This window comes from Salvia miltiorrhiza, chromosome 6, assembly GCF_028751815.1.
Source record: "Salvia miltiorrhiza cultivar Shanhuang (shh) chromosome 6, IMPLAD_Smil_shh, whole genome shotgun sequence".
Taxonomy (NCBI): domain Eukaryota; kingdom Viridiplantae; phylum Streptophyta; class Magnoliopsida; order Lamiales; family Lamiaceae; genus Salvia; species Salvia miltiorrhiza.
The window spans coordinates 28,520,508-28,540,492 of record NC_080392.1 but is presented as its reverse complement, the minus strand read 5'-3'; the positions used below and the strand labels follow the sequence as shown (position 1 = coordinate 28,540,492).

General features: G+C 39.3%; 1 long non-coding RNA gene across 1 annotated transcript; it reads right to left on the bottom strand.

Annotated features, from left to right (window-relative positions):
- Positions 1–473: 473 nt before the first annotated feature.
- LOC130989009 (uncharacterized) lies at positions 474–7,550 on the bottom strand. The gene is made up of 3 exons (XR_009090372.1): positions 7,257–7,550; positions 986–1,413; positions 474–776 (listed from the first exon to the last, which is right to left on the bottom strand). It is a non-coding gene; the product is annotated as an uncharacterized LOC130989009 (long non-coding RNA).
- Between the last annotated feature and the right edge of the window lie 12,435 nt (positions 7,551–19,985).

Genomic DNA, 19,985 nt, shown 5'->3' with positions numbered 1-19,985 from the left:
GGCCACAACATCAACAAAGGACGCACTTTTGCTCCTCCCTTCCCCACTGAAGAAGAAGTTCTCCCTTCTGCTCCAACCACAACTCTCTCCCTGGAGATGATGCCAAAAAGGGGAAAGAGTATTTAGAACCTTCCCTTCTTAAAGAGCTGACACAGGACTTTGCCAGAGCTCAAGCCATCTTCCCTGGCACTACCAACACCACTGCGCAAGCTCCTTCTGTCTCAAGAGATTTCAGCAGAAAGAGAACAAGAGAAGAAAGCTCATCCTCCAGAAACCCAGAACCGAAGGCTAAGAAAGTTCTCTCTATGAGCGAAGATACTCCACAACCCTTCCCACTGTCGCAGCCCGATGCTTAGCCAGTGATAGCGTAGACCGGGTATCGATACGACTAAATAAATTAATAAGGTAAAAAGAGAAAACTAGATCGAACGTCAAGCGGAAGCAATCACTGAAACGTGATAAACCAAGAAAGATGACATCATCATCAATAAAAATATTATTGGCTTTATAACTTTTAAATCATCGAGATTCTTTTCAACCTTTACAAAGTAGACATAGCTAATTACTCACAATGTCTTGGGATATACAGAGTATCGCAGCAAAATGCGAACAGACTATATGTATGAAGACATATAGCCGGGAGTAAATTTCTTGATTAAGTTTAAAATAAACCTCAACATCTTGATGTTACCGCAAGGAATATAATTACGGTATAATGAAGATCATCCAAAACAAAATCCCTGCCAGCACCAGTCCAATCTCCCTCCTTGCTTATCCTGCACGTTTAGAAATACATGCAGGGCTGAGTACAGATTACTCAGTGGACATATGCCAAAAATCAATGAAAACTAGCTTTTAGAGCTATAGATTGAACTTGCCACATAAGCAATACACGAGGATTTTACTCAAAAGAACCCGTGTAAGCAGTTAGCAATCATAAACATCATAAATAAATGACCGGTCAAAATTCTCGTTATGTATGTACCACATCTACGAATCATCATCATTTAAGGTACTGAGAAGTAGGCCTCCTTCTCAAGTACCGTGACCGGCCGACCCGAAGGACAACTCACGGTCACCTCTGTGTACACAATCCCGCTTGTGGCAGAACCCAAATTCGTCTCATCAGTAGAGGGTGACATACAGGCTCGTCGTCATCAAAACTTGGCAAGTCAATTAGTTCAACATCAATAAATCTCAAAATATTTATCAGACTCATAAACATCATCAACAGTAATAATTTTCATCAAACTGAAATTGATAGTTAAATCACATCATTTATTTCATTTCGTATAAGAGGCCTACGATACGCAGGGGATCTCTATATACGTATAGTAAAAATAATGCCCACCTGATGTCCTAGCTTACTCTCGTAGCGTTCAGGGTGGACTCACTTCCGTCCTCTGCTCGCATCTTCAGATATCACAACATCGAATATAGTTCATGGGGTAAAACAAAAGGAATCGGTCAGAAACTTCCTTACTAAGAATATCATTCTATCTTAGTAATATTACATTACTTCTCATTTCTACACTCCGTCTCACTCGATCTCATATCGTAAACACTTTCTAAGTAATCACTACTTTATTCTTGACTTATCTCCTAATGTAGGTCTAAACTCTGTCAAGGAACAACTCATAGATAAACAATCCATAAGCACATAGCAATCACATAAACAAACTCATTTTTGAAAAATAAAATATTTTTAGTCGGGGAAATTTTCCAAAAATCTATTTTATAAATAATTCTTAAGCCAATTATTCAAAAATTAACTCACATAAAAAAAATTATGCCATTTTATTTCATTTCTCATATATAAGCTCAATTCATCTTTACTAAGCCACATATAGACATCTTTAATTCATATCTCATCTCATAATCAAAAACTGATTCAATTTACTCTTTCTGCACTGCCTTAACTTAAGAGAATAAACTGTTTCTCCTCGGAACTCTCCTGTAACACCCCAATTTTCATAAACTTTTCAATATAAAATCTTTGAAAACTAATAGATAAAATAAAATTTCTTGAATTATAAAAGTTTAAACCAATTTAAATTCAACTCAAACTTCTATAGAATTACTAAATCTCTAGTCATTCTCGACTTCCATGGCCGCCTCAACTCCAGAACTGCAAAACTGAAAAGATAAGGGGTGAACATATTGAAAATATACTCAGTGAGGAACATAACAAAATATTCATATACGTAACATATATAATCAAATCACGTTATCATACATGCAAACATACGCCAAGAGACCGAAGCCCCTTGACAAACATAATCATAGTTTGAGTCGATGGCTTAAGTCCCATGACCAAACACATACATAGATCAATGGCTTAGGTCCCATGATCAACTTATCAACATAGATCAATGGCTTAGGTCCCATGATCGCACATAACAACATAGATCAATGGCTTAGGTCCCATGATCGCACATAACATCATAGATCAATGGCTTAGGTCCCATGATCGCACGTAACAACATAGTCATAAGATGTACGTAAACAAGTAATCAAACGCGATAATAAAAACATATATAACCATATGAATAAGTGTAAAATCCCTCACCTTAATGTCGAGACTAATGAATTCAATCAGTTCCGGAACGAGGGTTCTAGTTGCACCACACCTAATCCAATTAATACAATGCTTCAATAAATAAAAAATCCTACAATAACCTAAACTAAAATTCTATAACAAATCTTATATAATTAAATATGTATACTTAAGAATAATAATTGTGTGTATATATATATATATATATAAAAGTACTTGAATATAGGAAAATAATAATAATAAAATACTAATAAAAGTCAAACACGTTTTAAAGTTTTGAAACTTACTCAAAGATATACAAATAAACCTTGGCAGACTATCACTCTTTATGTGATTATAAAATTTCTAATAAATGTCTAACTAAATTATTCGAATTTATACGAAAACAAATTAATAGCTTGATTGTCATACACTACTAATTGAAACTTTAAAGAAAGGTTGAAAGAGGATTCTGGTATAGAATCGATTTTGATGAGTGGAAAAATTTTAATATTAACAACTACAAAAAAAAATCGAAGACTTACAGTTGGAACAAAATAAAGTAATTTAGCAAAAATCTTATGAAAAATAAAAGAAGAAGAAGGTACCGATTTATGCTTGATTCGGTTCTGCGTGTGTGTAGGATTTAGGGTTCTCATATTTATACTAGTCTTTATAGAGTTTGATAAATATAAAATATATATTCTATATATATCTCCTAATAAAATAAGATGATAAAAGAGTTCTAATTCTAATAGGAATAATAAATAATAATAATAATAATAATAATAATAATAATAATAATAATAATAATAATAATAATAATAATCATAATCATAATCATAATAATAATCTAGATAAAATTAATGGCATATATATATATATATATATATGTATGTATCATGTGAAAATCTAAAAATAATAAGCTATAGTAAAAAAAATACTAATAATTAAACCTATATAATAAATCTAGAGTAAAATTTTGGAATAGCCAAAATGGATCATAAAACACAAATTATGGTCACTCATTGAAAAAACATAAATTTTGGCCATTTATAGCTTTGGGACGTTTTTGCCCTTAGTTGGGCGGACTGGGTAGGGTCAGGTTCGCGGGTCGCATGCCGGGTAGGATCAGGCACGCGGGTCGGGTTAGGCACTTATGGCACTATTAGTGCCATAAGTGCCAACGAAATTTTTTTTTTACTCCTCCTGCCCTGTCTACCCCCCAGACCCCCGACCACACCCACCCCCAAGCCAAAAACAAAAAAATTTTTTTACTCCCCCTAGATAAAAATAAATCAAATTTTACTTTTGTTATTTTATTTTATGACACTAATAGTGCCATAAGTGCCAACGAAAATCCAAAATAAAATAAAGTAAAATGGTCTTTTTAGCACTTATGGCACTATTAGTGCCATAAGTGCCAAACATGCAGAACAAATATAGAAACAACAACATCATCTAAATCCTAAATGGAACATTTAAACCCTAAATGAATAATCTAAACCCTAAATGGAATATCCAAACCCTAGGGGAAGTGTTTAAAAAGTTCCTTTTGGCTTGGGGGTGGGTGGGGTCGGGGGTCTGGGGGGGTAGATAGGACAGGGGGAGTAAAAAAAAATTTTCGTTGGCACTTATGGCACTAATAGTGCCATAAGTGCCTAACCCGACCCGCGTGCCTGATCCTACCCGGCACGCGACCCGCGCTCCTGACCCTACCCAGTCCGCCCAATTAGGGGTATATTAGGCATATTGCCTAATTAATGGCCATAATTTGTGTTTTTTCAATTAGTGGCCAAATATTGTGTTTGCATGTTCAATGTGGTCATTTGACACCATTGTTTCATAAATCTAAATATTCGGGGTGTTACAACTTATCCCACTTAAAATAATTTCGTCCTCGAAATTTCTAATCATGCTTCATTCTTGTCATCTAAACAATTTCACAATTCCAACTATTTCTAATGGATCTCAACGTAGTACTACTTGATCATAAAAGCATCATAAAAGAAATATATAGCATGACATGTAAAACATCATAACAACCATATACTTAAAGAATTAAAACACATACCTTGTAGTCGATGCAGCCCATGAGTTTCGAATGAGTAGGCTTACTTAATCTTTTAAAAGCATTTTTTTTACACGAGTCTACAGGAACGTAAACTTGGCTCTGATACCACTATGTAACACCCAAATTTTCATAAACTTTTCAATATAAAATCTTTGAAAACTAATAGATAAAATAAAATTTCTTGAATTATAAAAGTTTAAACCAATTTAAATTCAACTCAAACTTCTAGAGAATTACTAAATCTCTAGTCATTCTCGACTTCCATGGCCGCCTCAACTCCAGAACTGCAAAACTGAAAAGATAAGGGGTGAGCATATTGAAAATATACTCAGTGAGGAACATAACAAAATATTCATATACGTAACATATATAATCAAATCACGTTATCATACATGCAAACATACGCCAAGAGACCGAAGCCTCTTGACAAACATAATCATAGTTTGAGTCGATGGCTTAAGTCCCATGACCAAACACATACATAGATCAATGGCTTAGGTCTCATGATCAACTTATCAACATAGATCAATGGCTTAGGTCCCATGATCGCACATAACAACATAGATCAATGGCTTAGGTCCCATGATCGCACATAACATCATAGATCAATGGCTTAGGTCCCATGATCGCACATAACATCATAGATCAATGGATTAGGTCCCATGATCGCACGTAACAACATAGTCATAAGATGTACATAAACAAGTAATCAAACGCGATAATAAAAACATATATAACCATATGAATAAGCGTAAAATACCTCACCTTAATGTCGAGACTAATGAATTCAATCAGTTCCGGAACGAGGGTTCTAGTTGCACCACACCTAATCCAATTAATACAATGCTTCAATAAATAAAAAATCCTACAATAACCTAAACTAAAATCCTATAATAAATCTTATATAATTAAATATGTATACTTAAGAATAATAATCGTGTGTGTGTGTATATATATATATATATATACATATATATAAAAGTACTTGAACATAGGAAAATAATAATAATAAAATACTAATAAAAGTCAAACACGTTTTAAAGTTTTGAAACTTACTCAAAGATATACAAATAAACCTTGGCAGACTATCACTCTTTATGTGATTATAAAATTTCTAATAAATGTCTAACTAAATTATTCGAATTTATACGAAAACAAATTAATAGCTTGATTGTCATACACTACTAATTGAAACTTTAAAGAAAGGTTGAAAGAGGATTCTGGTATAGAATCTATTTTGATGAGTGGAAAAATTTTAATATTAACAACTACAAAAAAAAATCGAAGACTTACAGTTGGAACAAAATAAAGTAATTTAGCAAAAATCTTATGAAAAATAAAAGAAGAAGAAGGTACCGATTTATGCTTGATTCAGTTCTGCGTGTGTGTATGATTTAGGGTTCTCATATTTATACTAGTCTTTATAGAGTTTGATAAATATAAAATATATATTCTATATATATATCTCCTAATAAAATAAGATGATAAAAAGAGTTCTGATTCTAATATGAATCATAAATAATAATAATAATAATAATAATAATCATAATCATAATAATAATCTAGATAAAATTAATGGCGTATATATATATATATATATATATATGTGTGTGTGTGTGTGTGTATGTATCATGTGAAAATCTAAAAATAATAAGCTATAGTAAAAAATACTAATAATTAAACCTATATAATAAATCTAAATATTCGGGGTGTTACATCTCCTGGGTTCGAGACTCATACCATTGGAAACCTCTTTGAGTCTAGTTTTATTTAAAAAAAAAGTAGGTTGAAATACTCCAAGTGGTTTAAGAGATATGACCGTTCTCCCACAGTCTACCATATTCGGCAGTTTCGTGCAACTGGAAGTTTTGAATTTTGAAAAATAGTAAACATTGCCAAAATGACTTGAAATTTTGTGGGTAGCTAGATAACACATGATCAATATCTTTACCATAAAAATTTGGAAAGCAAAAACGCAGGGGAAGCTACTGAAAAGGGTGACTCTAAGGTCTGTTCTTCCAAACTTTCGGTAGAAAGTTGTATTTTAAAAGGGTAGTAAATGAAGTCCAAATGACTTGAAATTTTACATGGACGTTCATAACACTCTTATATACGTATCATAAAATTTTTAAGATTTTTGGGTATCAAGAACCCTGTCGAAATTCATCAAGTCAGTAGCTTTTTAAAGGTTTTCAAAATAACTCATCAACTTACCAACTTTAAGCATATAGCTAACTATACCCTATTTTTCATCAAGCTAACTCACTTCAATCTTCATCAAACACCTTTAATCATCATTCTAATCCATCAAATATCATCTCAACAATCTCAATAGCTCATATTCATAACCAAATCAACAATCCATCCATGAACTTCAAACTTCTCAAAATCATGTAAACTAACTCATCTAAAAATTCACATATCGATTTAAATCCATCCTTTGCGTGTAGAAATGGACTAAATAGGATCTCAATAGCATGAATATAATCTCCATTCATAATAGAATATGATTTTTTTTTAAGGGCCTTTAACCCTAATTTTTGAAAAAATGAAAAGAGAAAACAATGGAGTTTTCATGCTATTTTAATCCATATACATGCTTATATAACTCAAATATGATTAGATTTAAATAAATCTAACACTTACTCAATGATTTTTGAGTAGAAAAATAAAATATCCTCTTGACTTCAAGCTTTAAAAACCTTCCATAGTTGCTCTTGATTTGAAGTGTGTAGATGTTTAGAGCTTGTTTTAATGGAAGCTTATGGTATAGAAATGATCTATGAAGCTTTGTATATGATCATCAATGGAGGATGATGAAGAAAATTGGGAGAGAAGAGAGAGAGGGAGGGGACGGTTCTATGGGTGAGAAATGAGGGAATGAATAACCTCAAACTTGCTCACTAAGTATATTTAGGATAATCCTCACATGTTGGATAATCCACTTGGCCACTTGCATAAATTACCTTAAGTTAAAAGTAATTAACCTTAGGTTAAAAGTAACAATTAGTGTAAATATAAAATTATATAGTAAAAAGTGTAGTAATTGTGTAGTAACAATTTGATTCATTAAAACACTCACTAATTAAAATCAAAACTACACATTATACACTTAAGTGACCAACAATAATTATAACATAATTATTGCTCACATAATTCACTTCACATCCATCTCGGAAAAAAATAAATTCCGAGAAGTTCCGTTAGGAAAAAAAATAACTCGATTGATATAAAATTTTATTCATCGATTGAAAAATAAACTCGTTCATTACTCGTTTGAAAATTAATCTCGTGCAATAATATTCAAGAAAATCATAATCACACATGTAACAAGTAGGTCACATAATATTCATTCAAATAATCTCACTTAAGGTGTATCATCAAAATCGCTCAAAGTCTAACGTCAAAATGAAACTCTAACGTCAACTCAATCATCTCACTATTTCAACTCTTTCTCTATAATGATTCTCACTTACACACATCGACTTTATTTCTAGCCGAGCATCCTCTTAAATCTTAATAAAATAATCCATCTCGGATAATAATTATACTCTCTAACTCAGAAACAAAAACTGTCGTCTCTTCTTAATTCAATCAGTATCTCTATCAAACTCATTTACTCTAAGTGATTCACTCTCTAGCTAGTAGATTCTGGTTTGGAGATCGAAATGATGAAGGAGCAGAATTTGAGTTTAACTGACAATTTGAATTCTGATGGGCGTGCTGAAATGGATTCAGCGAGGATTGGAACTGCTAGGTCTGCTGCGAAGACTGGAAAGGAAAACGTGTCCGGTGAGAAGGATAGAACTGTGTTTGGTAATACCAAAGCTTGCGGTGTCGAAGACTGAAGACTGAAGACTGAAGAACGAAGACTGAAGACTGCAGATACCAACTGAAGTATCAGTTGAAGAATCAGTTGAAGACTGATTACTTAATGCGCGCAATAGACTGATACTAAAGTCAAGTATCAGTTGAAAATTCATCCTAGGACTGATCTTCCAACGTTCAGAGGAAGCCACGTACTCACAAAGTACAGCCGCATTAAATGCAGAGATCTCAGGATATCCTTATCTCTGCAGAGGTCATTCCTATCTGGTGGTTACTTTTCAGAGACGTCACATCTCTTGTCCATCAAGAGAGCCGTTTCCACCCAGACAAGGAACCTCGAAGAATGAAGCCTCAGCCCAAATTCGAATTGCTCTCCAACGGAAGAAATCTTGATGACGTTTTACGCCAATGGATCTATTCAAGAGTTCTCCTACAAATAGCGCTCGAGGATCGCTTCAACCTTCACCGATTCAACGACATAAGCTGAAGCTCTGCCGAAATTGCTACTCAGCCTAAAGCTTAATCTCCCCAAAGCTTGAATCGAAGAAGAGAATTCCAAAGCCAAAATCAGTCACTGCTGATTACACATATTCTCTTAGACCTTAGGCAAACCTCTGTTTACCCAGAAGCCAAAGGTCAAACTTGCTTCAAAGAACTTGTTCTTTGTAGTGAAGTTGGCACTCGTTCAAACCTCCCCCCCAAAAGAGTGTTTGAGTGATTCGGAGTTCAGGAAGGTACTCTGACTCTGAGTGAGAAGTCTTAGCACGGGTTGTGCTGAGCAGAGAAATCCGACGCGAGTGAAGCGTGGGTCCTGAAGAAGAGTTTTCTTCAGTGGTACGGTTGTGTGCACCCGACAAGCACACGGCTTGGTTTGCAGTGCACCTGTTAAGCACTTGCGGAGTGGATTGTTGGTCTGATCAACCAACCGTGGATGTAGGAAAGGGTTTTTCCGAACCACGTAAAAGTCTCTGTGTTGTTTACAGCTTTCAGTTTTACATTCTTACTTGTGTTATTTCAATTGATAAACTGAACACTGATTAACTGCAAAGAGTAACCTAACAACCAACAACGTGCTCCACCAAGGCTATTGCGAAACTAAGTTTAATTTCCGTTGCGTATGATATCAGTCTGACTGATCTATCTTTTGATAGTCAGGAAGAGTGTTATCATCTCTGTCTTAGCAAACACGACTGAAGCCCTTACATGCATCAGTTAAGTTCCAGCAACTTAACTGATAACTCTTTACTGAAGAGCTTTCAGTATCAGTCGCCAATCCTGTTTGGTCAAAACTGTTTTCAGTAAAACAGGAGTCTGTGTTTACATGCAAAGTTTCGTTTTGATCTCTGACTAAGATCCCTCTGATTGAGGATTTGAAAAATAGCCCATAGGTGTATTCCCCCCCCATACACCTATTCGAGACCCTCTGGACCTAACAATTGGTATCAGAGCAGGTTGTTCGCAAGAACACTCTGTATCTGATTAGGTTCTAATTGAACTAGATCTTTTTTCTCAAAGGTCTCGAAAAAGTTCTCTTTCTTTTTGTGCCTGCTATCTGTTCTATCTGCTGTTAATACTGCGGGGGCTGTTGCTGCTGCTGATAAGCTTGCGGGTAGTTCTGTTGTTGAGGAAAGGGAAACTGCTGTTGAGGTGGATAAAACTGCTGCTGGTTCTGATACCCAAATTGCTGAGGAGGGCGACGGAATTGATTTCCCTGATTTGATCCCGATCCTTGGCCAGGAGCTTGGTTCCTCCATCCAGAATTCTGCTGAGCTCTCCAACCAGAGGTGGAATTCTGTTGCCCTTGATTAAACATGGGCCTCTGCTCAAATTGAGGCCTCCTTGGGTATCCCTGGGCAGCGTAGACCTCTGCCTCCCCTTCGGGTGTGAACTCTCCCATTCGATGACACTCGTTGGTTCCGTGGCCAAAGTCGCCACATATGCCACATCCTTCGGCTGGCGGTGCCTGGGCTGGAGGTGCTTGAGCTGGCGGTGCTTGTACGGTTTGAGGCTCCACCTGGTTCATTCTTAAATGCTGAACTTGCCTCATCAGGTCCGCTACTTATTTCTGTAGCTCATTGTTTGGGGCTACAGCATGGGCTTCGACCCTCCTTCCTCTGACTGATTTCTGTTGAGAGCTCGCGGCCAGTGTGTCGAAGATCTCCTTGAGCTCATCAGCTGTCTTTCGGGCAATGTTGCCCCCAGCGGTACTGTCCACCATGAATTGTGCCGTCTGAATCAATCCGTCATAGAAGAACTGCATCAACATGACGGGTGCTAACTGGTGCTGTGGGCACTGGCAGAGGAGCTCTTGGAATCTCTCCCAAGCCTCGTGGAGAGGCTCGTCAGCTCCTTGCAGGAAGTTCATTATCTGGCTCCTAATCTCCTGTGTCTTGTGGTTGGGGTAGTACTTGAGCATGAACTTCTCGCACGCCTCTCCCCATGTAGTGATGGAGTTCGGCGGCAAGGACAATAACCACGTTCTCGCCCGGTCCTTGAGTGCATAAGGTAGGCACTTGAGTCTCAGCTGATCTTCGGTGAGGTCCAACAGTGGGAAGGTCTGCACTTGAGTGCAGAAATCACGGATGAACTGTAAGGCGTCCTCACTGGGCATCCCATGAAAGAGCGGCAGCAGGTTTGAGTCGTTAGGCTTCAAATTATAATTTCGGACTGCTGTGGGAAGCACTATCGCTGAGGTGCTAGTGTTCCCGATGACCGGCCTGGAGAAATCTCCCATGTACTGTACGTTCCGCTCCGCCATGGCTTCTTGGTGAGGATTGGGATGAACTTCTTCTTCTTCTTGCTCACGCCCTTCGCCGTTCTCTAACGGATCTTCTAAGTCAACTGAGCGTGAATCCTCAAAGTCTTCCAGAATGGGGTTGGAAGTGATTCTCTCTTCACAGTCTTCCTCTCGAAACTGTGATTCCACAAGGTTTCTCGAACTGGACTCGGACTCCTCCTCCAGTCTTGAAAGGATCTCACGGGGTCGATGTATGTTGTCGTAGTAAGGTGCGAGCTTTCTCTTCAAGCTTCTACGTCCTTGCATACACAACACGAACAAACAAATCAAACGCACCGGAGGGAGAAAAATAACCAAGTCAAAAGAAATAAACAAAAGAAAAACACGGAAAACAATGCAACACAATCAAATGCCTAAAGCCTTCCCCGGCAACGGCGCCAAAATTTGACTCATCCAAAAACACCTAGTGGATGGACTCGAATTTATACGAGGTCGTCCTAGGGTGGTAAGGTGACTCAAGTCGTCTCTCAAGGAAGACTTAGCAGGGCTTCAATTGTGCTACTCACAAGTACGAAAATAAAACCTAAACACTCTAATCGGGTAATTGGGTCTGACACTATCTCGCACTCTAATCACCACAACGTAAACAGAAAAAAACACTAAAACATTAACTAATGCAGGAGACATGAACAGCTAAGAACACAAGTATTAAACATGAAGACTATCAACTTAGGGTTTCAATCAAGCACTTCAACCAAACGATCACCAACTATAAACCAACAATGATTATTAATTACCTAAGCATGAAACTAATTAAACAACAATTCAACTCGAGAAAACTTCAAGGACTATTAAAGAGATTACTAAGACATTCACCAATAAGATAAATCCGAAAGCAACAATAACAATTCAACGATTCACACAATTCATTAAGATCAATGTCAACAATCTCAAAACATCACATTCATCAAAGCATAAACTAAGGAATTCAAATAAACCAAAGGATTCAAATTACTGAGGAAAATAAATGAGTTCTTACACAACGTAGCGATCCGATGAAAAACTAATCCGATGAGATGAAAGTTGGAATCACAAGCGATCCAATGAATCCGAAAGTGAAAGTAAATGTTTGAAGCTCTAAAAACCTTAAGAAAAATGTGGAAAATCGCCCTAGAGGCTGTTCTGATCGGAAGTGTGAAGTAAAAACCTAAAAATGGGTTTTTATACCAAAAAACGTAACTGCCGGTTTTGAACGGAGGCGGCGGCCGCCGTGAGACGGCGGCGCCGTGGACGGCTCTGCCGTGAGGCCCCTTCGCAGAAACACACAAAACCAGCACGGCCCGCGCCGTAGGGCCGCGGCCGCCGTCTCGACGGCGGCCGCCGTGGCACGGCGGCGGCCGTGGGGTTATCTTCGAGATCTTGCTCCAATCGAGCTGAAAATACTTGACAACTCTCGAATCCTGCACACGACGACAGTAAACCCAAAAAGATCATCGAGCATGTGAAATATAGAGCAAAAAGTCATGAAACATGCTCGAATGCACAGCAGAACACAAGCAAAGACCACCCAAAAACGAGGTAAACATGTGCACCCGACAAGCACACGGTTTGGTTTGCAGTGCACCTGTTAAGCACTTGCGGAGTGGATTGTTGGTCTGATCAACCAACCGTGGATGTAGGAAAGGGTTTTTCCGAACCACGTAAAAGTCTCTGTGTTGTTTACAGCTTTCAGTTTTACATTCTTACTTGTGTTATTTCAATTGATAAACTGAACACTGATTAACTGCAAAGAGTAACCTAACAACCAACAACGTGCTCCACCAAGGCTATTGCGAAACTAAGTTTAATTTCCGTTGCGTATGATATCAGTCTGACTGATCTATCTTTTGATAGTCAGGAAGAGTGTTATCATCTCTGTCTTAGCAAACACGACTGAAGCCCTTACATGCATCAGTTAAGTTCCAGCAACTTAACTGATAACTCTTTACTGAAGAGCTTTCAGTATCAGTCGCCAATCCTGTTTGGTCAAAACTGTTTTCAGTAAAACAGGAGTCTGTGTTTACATGCAAAGTTTCGTTTTGATCTCTGAATAAGATCCCTCTGATTGAGGATTTGAAAAATAGCCCATAGGTGTATTCCCCCCCCATACACCTATTCGAGACCCTCTGGACCTAACAATTGGTATCAGAGCAGGTTGTTCGCAAGAACACTCTGTATCTGATTAGGTTCTAATTGAACTAGATCTTTTTTCTCAAAGGTCTCGAAAAAGTTCTCTTTCTTTTTGTGCCTGCTATCTGTTCTATCAGCTGTTATCTGTTCTCTCTTTTTTGATGGAGACTAACCACAACAGATTATCTTCTCTACCTATGTTTAGTATTGAAAAATACGACATATGGAAGTTTCGGCTTGAAAGTTTCCTCACCGCCCAACATTGCCGAATGTGGGAAGTCATCACCAGCGGACCAATCACCATCACCGAAACCGTCAAGAAGGTTCCTGTTGATCCACAACAAGATCCTTATGATGAGGTCCAGCCCAAGCAAAAGGCAGACTTCACCACAGAAGAAAGAAAGCAAGATGAGCTAGACAACCTCGCCAAAAGCATCATCTCCGGCACCGTTCCCGACAAGCATGTCATGAAGATCATCAAGTGCGGAACTGCAAAGGAGATGTGGGACATTCTGGAAAGAATGTGCGTAGGTTCCGAGGAAATCAAGGAGAATAAGCTATCCATAGCTTGCCAGAAGTTCGACTCCTTCCTCATGCTCAAGAATGAATCTGTCAAGGAAATGGAACTTAGATTCAACCAAATCTAGAATGAAGTTCAATCCATTTCCAAAGACAAGAAGCAGATCAAGGAACCAACGGAACTCAACCCTGAGGACTTCTTCAGTCAATATGCTTTGTTGACTGAAAGATTCAACAAGATGGAGTCCAAGTTCCGAAAGTACAGAAGGTTCCATAAGCAGCACTACAAAGGAAAGGAAAGAGAAAGCAACTCCAGACATTCCACAGATCGAAGCGAAGAAAGGAAGTCAGCCGCTTACGACATCAAAGACATGGAATGCTTTGGATGTAGAAAGAAAGGGCACTTTCGAAATGAATGCCCTGATCTGACTCAAGCTGAGCGCAGAGAGCTGAAAGCTAAGAAAGATCGCAGTTTTTCGAAGAAGAAAGCGATGGTTGCTGACGATGTTGATTCTTCCAAAGACACATCAGAATCATCCGACTTCGACAGTTCCAGCTCAGACGATGAGAGCCGAGACCTGATGGCCAATGAATCAGAAAGCGTGGCTGACAACAGCTACGACAATGGAATGAATGGCTCAGAGGTAATCTCTCATTCAAAAACTCCTTATACTGATAACTTCCTGATGCTTTCAGGAGACCACTCAGAATATGGAGATAGCTCATCCGATGAAACTGACGAGTTTGATTAGCTCATGACTGATCATTATCAGTTGAGGAAAATGTTCGAAGATCTCCTTAAGCAGAATCAGAAATTGGACAAGCAGAATCATGACTGGCCACATCAGTCAGAGACTGAGATCAGTTCAGTTTCAGAAGGAACAACTTCCATGGAGACCAAACAATGTTGAGTCCAGTCGAGCTAAGAGACATCCACGACAACAAGCAACTGGACATCAAATGACTCATGTCACACGACATTAGTCAAGTCTCCATAAGTCTGCAAAGACTCGAGTATCTCAAGGAAGATACTTCGCCGAGCAAAGAAGACCTCAACCACTCATCAGACAGAACTCCTACAAGAGTGAGGCCTTCAAAGGAAATTCTCAACAGAAGAATGCTCGTGTGCCAACTGAAGCGCCAACAACGTCAGTCAGACGATCAACAAAGCGCAAGAGATCAGCCAGACCAATTCTGAAGCAGATATGGGTTCCAAAGGGAACTCGAGCTAACATCGAAGGACCCAAATCTTGATTGGGTGCCTGAAGCAACTCTTCCTTGCAGGTCAATGTCAGGAAACACAGAAAGAAGGAAGAGGTTAAAGCTTCAATCAGAACATGGTATCTGGATAGTGGCTGCTCGAAGCACATGAAGGGCTACAAAGAATATCTATCTCAGTATGTTGAGAAAGCTGGATCCAAAGTTGCATTCGGAGACAACTCAATCGGAGAAACAAAAGGCTACGGTGTGCTCAACATGGGTAATGCCAGTATCAGTAATGTTAGCTTTGTTTCTGGTCTTAAACATAATCTGTTGTCTGTGAGTCAATTTTGTGACAGCGGTTTCACAGTGAAGATCAAGAAGGATGAATTCACTGTTAGAAACAATCAAAAGAAGATGGTTCTGAAAGGATTCAGATAAGGGAGTCTCTACGTCGTTTCATGGGAAGACAGCCCACCAGAAACATGCCTCATCAGCAAAAGTAGCTCAGAGCTCAACTGGCTGTGGCACAAGAGACTCAACCATCTCAACTTCAAGACGATCAACAAGCTTGCTAAACATCAACGGGTAGAAGGTCTGCCTTCTATTGTGTTCCAGAAGAAGCAAGAATGTGAAGCATGCCAAAGAGGAAAGCAGACGCGAATGTCATTCAAGTCAAAGTCAGGACACTCCTCTGAAAGAATTCTGCATCTACTTCACATGGATTTGTTTGGCCCTATCACTCCAAGAAGCTACAACGGTAGGAAGTACACCTTAGTAGTTGTGGATGACTATTCACGATATACTTGGGTCATCTTTCTCTTCAAGAAGAAAGAGACGCTGGAGGAACTGCCAAAGCTGCTGAGAAGACTGAGCGTTAAAAAGGACGTCAACATCATCAGCATCAGATCAGATCATGGAACTGAGTTCCTCAATACTGTCATTCGTGAGTATTGTGATAAACAAGGAATCAGTCATCAAACTTCTGCAGCAAGAACTCCATAGCAGAACGGAGTTGTAGAAAGAAGAAACCGGTCTTTGAAGGAAGCAGCAAGGACGATGCTAGCCGAATCAAAACTCCCCTTGAAGTTTTGGGCCGAAGCAGTCAACAACGCATGCTACACACAGAATCGCTTCTTCCTTACTCAGAGACATGGAAAAACTCCATACGAGCTATGGAAGAACAGAAAGCCTTCGATTGCCTACTTTCATGCTTTCGGTTCTAAGTGTTTCATCCACAATAATGAAAAGAAGAGGTTAAGCACTTTCGATAGCAAGGCTGATCCAGGTGTCTTCCTTGGATACTCTGGAACAGAACGTTCAAGCAAAGCCTATCGAGTGTTTAATTCTCAAACTCTTTGTGTTGAAGAAACACCTCATGTGATCTTTGATGAGTCTACAGATGATTTCAGGGAACAAGAAGCTGAAAAGTGTGTCCAGAACACTGAAGGTTCCAAAGCTGAAATCCACAACACCGAGCCCTCTACTATCTTGGTGTGGGGACCAGGCAAAGATGAAGATACTGAGATGCTTCAGTATCAAAAGATCAGTCAAAGGTCTGAAGTTCAGACTAGAGCCAATGCAGATGGCATCAGTCAAGGGGGAACTCCAGTTGCTGAAGATCGAGTTGAACGTGCAGAAGCAACTCCAGCTCAACTCTCCCCTGCTCCAGAAAGTGCTCAACACTTCAGAACCATTCTGACCGAAGAAGCCCCACCATCTCCAGAAGAGATCAAGAAGTATCGAAGATGGTTTGAACTCCACTCAAAGGAGAACATCATTGGAGAACCATCAGATGGCGTCAAGACTCAGAGATCAATGTGCAACCTCATCTTCGACATCAATCAGAACTGCATCAACGAAGATAAGATTTTCAGTTGTTTCTTATCATCTACAGAGCCCAAGGACATTGAAGAAGCTCTGAAGTCTACTCATTGGGTCATCGCAATGCTAGAAGAACTCAATGAATTCAACCGGAATTCAGTTTGGGAGCTTGTGGATCGACCAGACGATGCAAAAGTGATTGGCTTGAAATGGATTTTCAAGAACAAGAAAGACGAAGAAGGAAACGTTGTGAGAAACAAAGCAAGGCTTGTAGCAAAAGGATACAGTCAAGAAGAAGGAATCGACTACGACGAGACGTTCGCTCCAGTTGCCAGATTGGAAGCAGTCAGACTCTTCTTAGCCTTCGCAGCTCACAAAGGTTTCAAGGTACACCAAATGGATGTCAAGTGTGCATTTCTCAATGGAGTGCTCACAGATGAAGTCTATGTGGAACAACCTCCAGGGTTTGAGGTTGCTAGACCAGAAAAGGTGTACAAGCTGAAGAAAGCGCTATATGGATTGAAGCAAGCACCAAGAGCGTGGTATGATAGTCTCTCGGAGTATCTTGTTGAACAAGGTTTCAAGAAAGGATCTGTGGACAGAACTATGTTCACTCTCAAAGAAGGAGAAGATCTCTTGCTTGTTCAGATTTATGTCGATGACATAATTTTCGGATCCAAATCCGAACGCATGTGCAAGAAGTTTGCTGACATCATGACCAATAAGTTTCAAATGTCCATGATGGAATAAATAAATTTCTTTCTCGGATTGCAAGTCAAGCAGACTGACGAAGGAATACTGATCAGTCAGTCCAAGTATGCCAAGGAACTGATAGCCAAGTTCGGTATTCAGCACATGAAATCAGTCAAGATCCCAATGAACACAAACTGGAAAGTTGATCCAGGTTCAGAAGGAAAATCTGTTTCTTCGACGAAGTACAAAGAAATCATTGGATCTTTGCTGTATTTGACTGCGAGCAGACCAAACATCGCATTTGCAGTTGGGGTATGTGCAAGATATCAATCAGATCCGAAGGAAGCTCATTTGGATGCAGCAAAGCGTATACTAAGATATCTCAAAGGCACACCCAATTTAGGATTATGGTATCCAGCAGACGACGATATCAAGCTCACCGGATATTCAGACTCAGACTTCGGTGGATGCAAGCTTGATCGCAAATCAACTTCCGGAACATGTCAATTCCTAGGCAACAAGCTCATCTCATGGTTTTCAAAGAAGCAGACTTCAGTCGCCACCTCCACAACTGAAGCTGAATATGTTGCTGCCGGAAGCTGCTGCTCACAAATCCTGTGGTTAGTCCATCAGTTGAAGGACTATGAGATCGACGAAAAGGAAGTCCTAATCTATTGCGACAACTCCAGTGCTATTACAATCTCCTAGAATCCAGTTCATCACACCAGAGTTAAGCATATTGCTATTCGACATCACTTCATCCGTGATCATGTCGAAAAGAAAAATATCTCTGTGGAATAGATTCCCACTGCTGTTCATAGAGCGGACCTGCTGACCAAGGTTCTTCCAGAAGAGAGGTTCAACGATCTGTGTGGAAAGATCGGTCTCATCAACCCTGAAGAGTGATGCTGTGTTTGAAGACTTTCTCAAACAGTCATGCTGACTGGTGGTCAACCAACTGCTGATTCTACGATCGCCGATGAGGAAAGCAATGAAGTCAGAACGCTCATCTGAAGAAGAAGTCATCCTGATGTTTCAACTAGGATCAAGTGGTATCGACTGACTACAATGTTCAGTCGATCTGTAAGTAATTAAAAAAAAACTTACTTTTTAAATCAGTTATTTCAGTTAAGAGTTTTGAGTTTTAGTTCAAAATCTTTCTCTAACTGATCAGTTTCTTTCAAAAACTTTAACTGATTGTTGGAAAATGGAATATCCGAGAAGGACAAGCGTTTTAAAAGGGAAAATCTGTTTTGATTGAACTTGTCCTGATCTTTTGCCAAAAATCTTTCCAACCCTTTGCCTCTGTGATAAAATTTCTTGAGAAGCTCATTGACATGATAGAATGCAATGATAACTCTCAACTTTTTGAACTCTCAGTCCCCTGCAGTGACGGCGAACGTGAATTTTTCTTCAAAAACATTTTAGGCACAGTTTTCGAAAAACTTTTCATCTTCTTACGTGGTACACATCTTATCTATTAATACCATGTTGTCTTCACTATTTTTCTGCATCAACTAACAACTCTCCTCAGCCTTCACTGTGAGAAAATCTTTCAATATTTCCAAAGCTGCAGAGAAAAATTGTTCCGACTAAAGGAGAAATCTATGACTGCAAAGTCATGGAGTGGAAGAATGACGCTCACATACCTGGTCTTCACCAGACCCTTCCACTGGATCACAACGTCTCTCCGACGTCAAAGTTTGCTCTACCCTCACTTGTATCCCGCGAAGCGAGTGTCTTCCATTCTCATGCCTAGCGCCAAGAAGCTTCACAGCTTCTGGAGGAGATCTTCCTTATCGCATATATTGCACTCCTCCCTGGGTCACAACAAACAACGAGACCTCTCTCGTTGTTGGCCGGCATCTTCAGCCGCACCAGGTCTATTCTTCAAAGACCCAGTGCCGGCGAATCGACGGTGTTAGTCTTCTCAGCTGCAACCGGTTCGATTCTTCCTTCTCACGCCCATCTTTCCTTCTCTCTTTCTTTCCAATTCACCAACTCTTCCTTCTCCTCATAAGGCAACCCTCTCCTCTTTCCAAGGCAGCCTTCTTCTATCTTTCGTCTTCTACGTTTTCTTGTCCTCCTTCGCCTTCTCCGTCTCCCTCCTCTCCTCACCTCATCACTGGCGTCCTCCTCTTCTGCATATCTGGACTCACCTGTTCTCGAATCTTCTCACGAGCTTCTGAGACTAGGAGTTGGGTACCGTCTGATCATTGCCTCCATCGTCAGCTCTCTTTTTGATGTTGCCAAAAAGGGGGAAGGTCAGAAGTCAGAGAGAAACCTTCCTTAAGGTTGCTCCTGTCCTCTAACTCTTGATTGTAGATGGGACAGCAAAGGATCACCAGAAGTTGTAAGGATGACGTTCTAGTAAAGACCTCAAATCAACGGAAAACAAGTGAGAG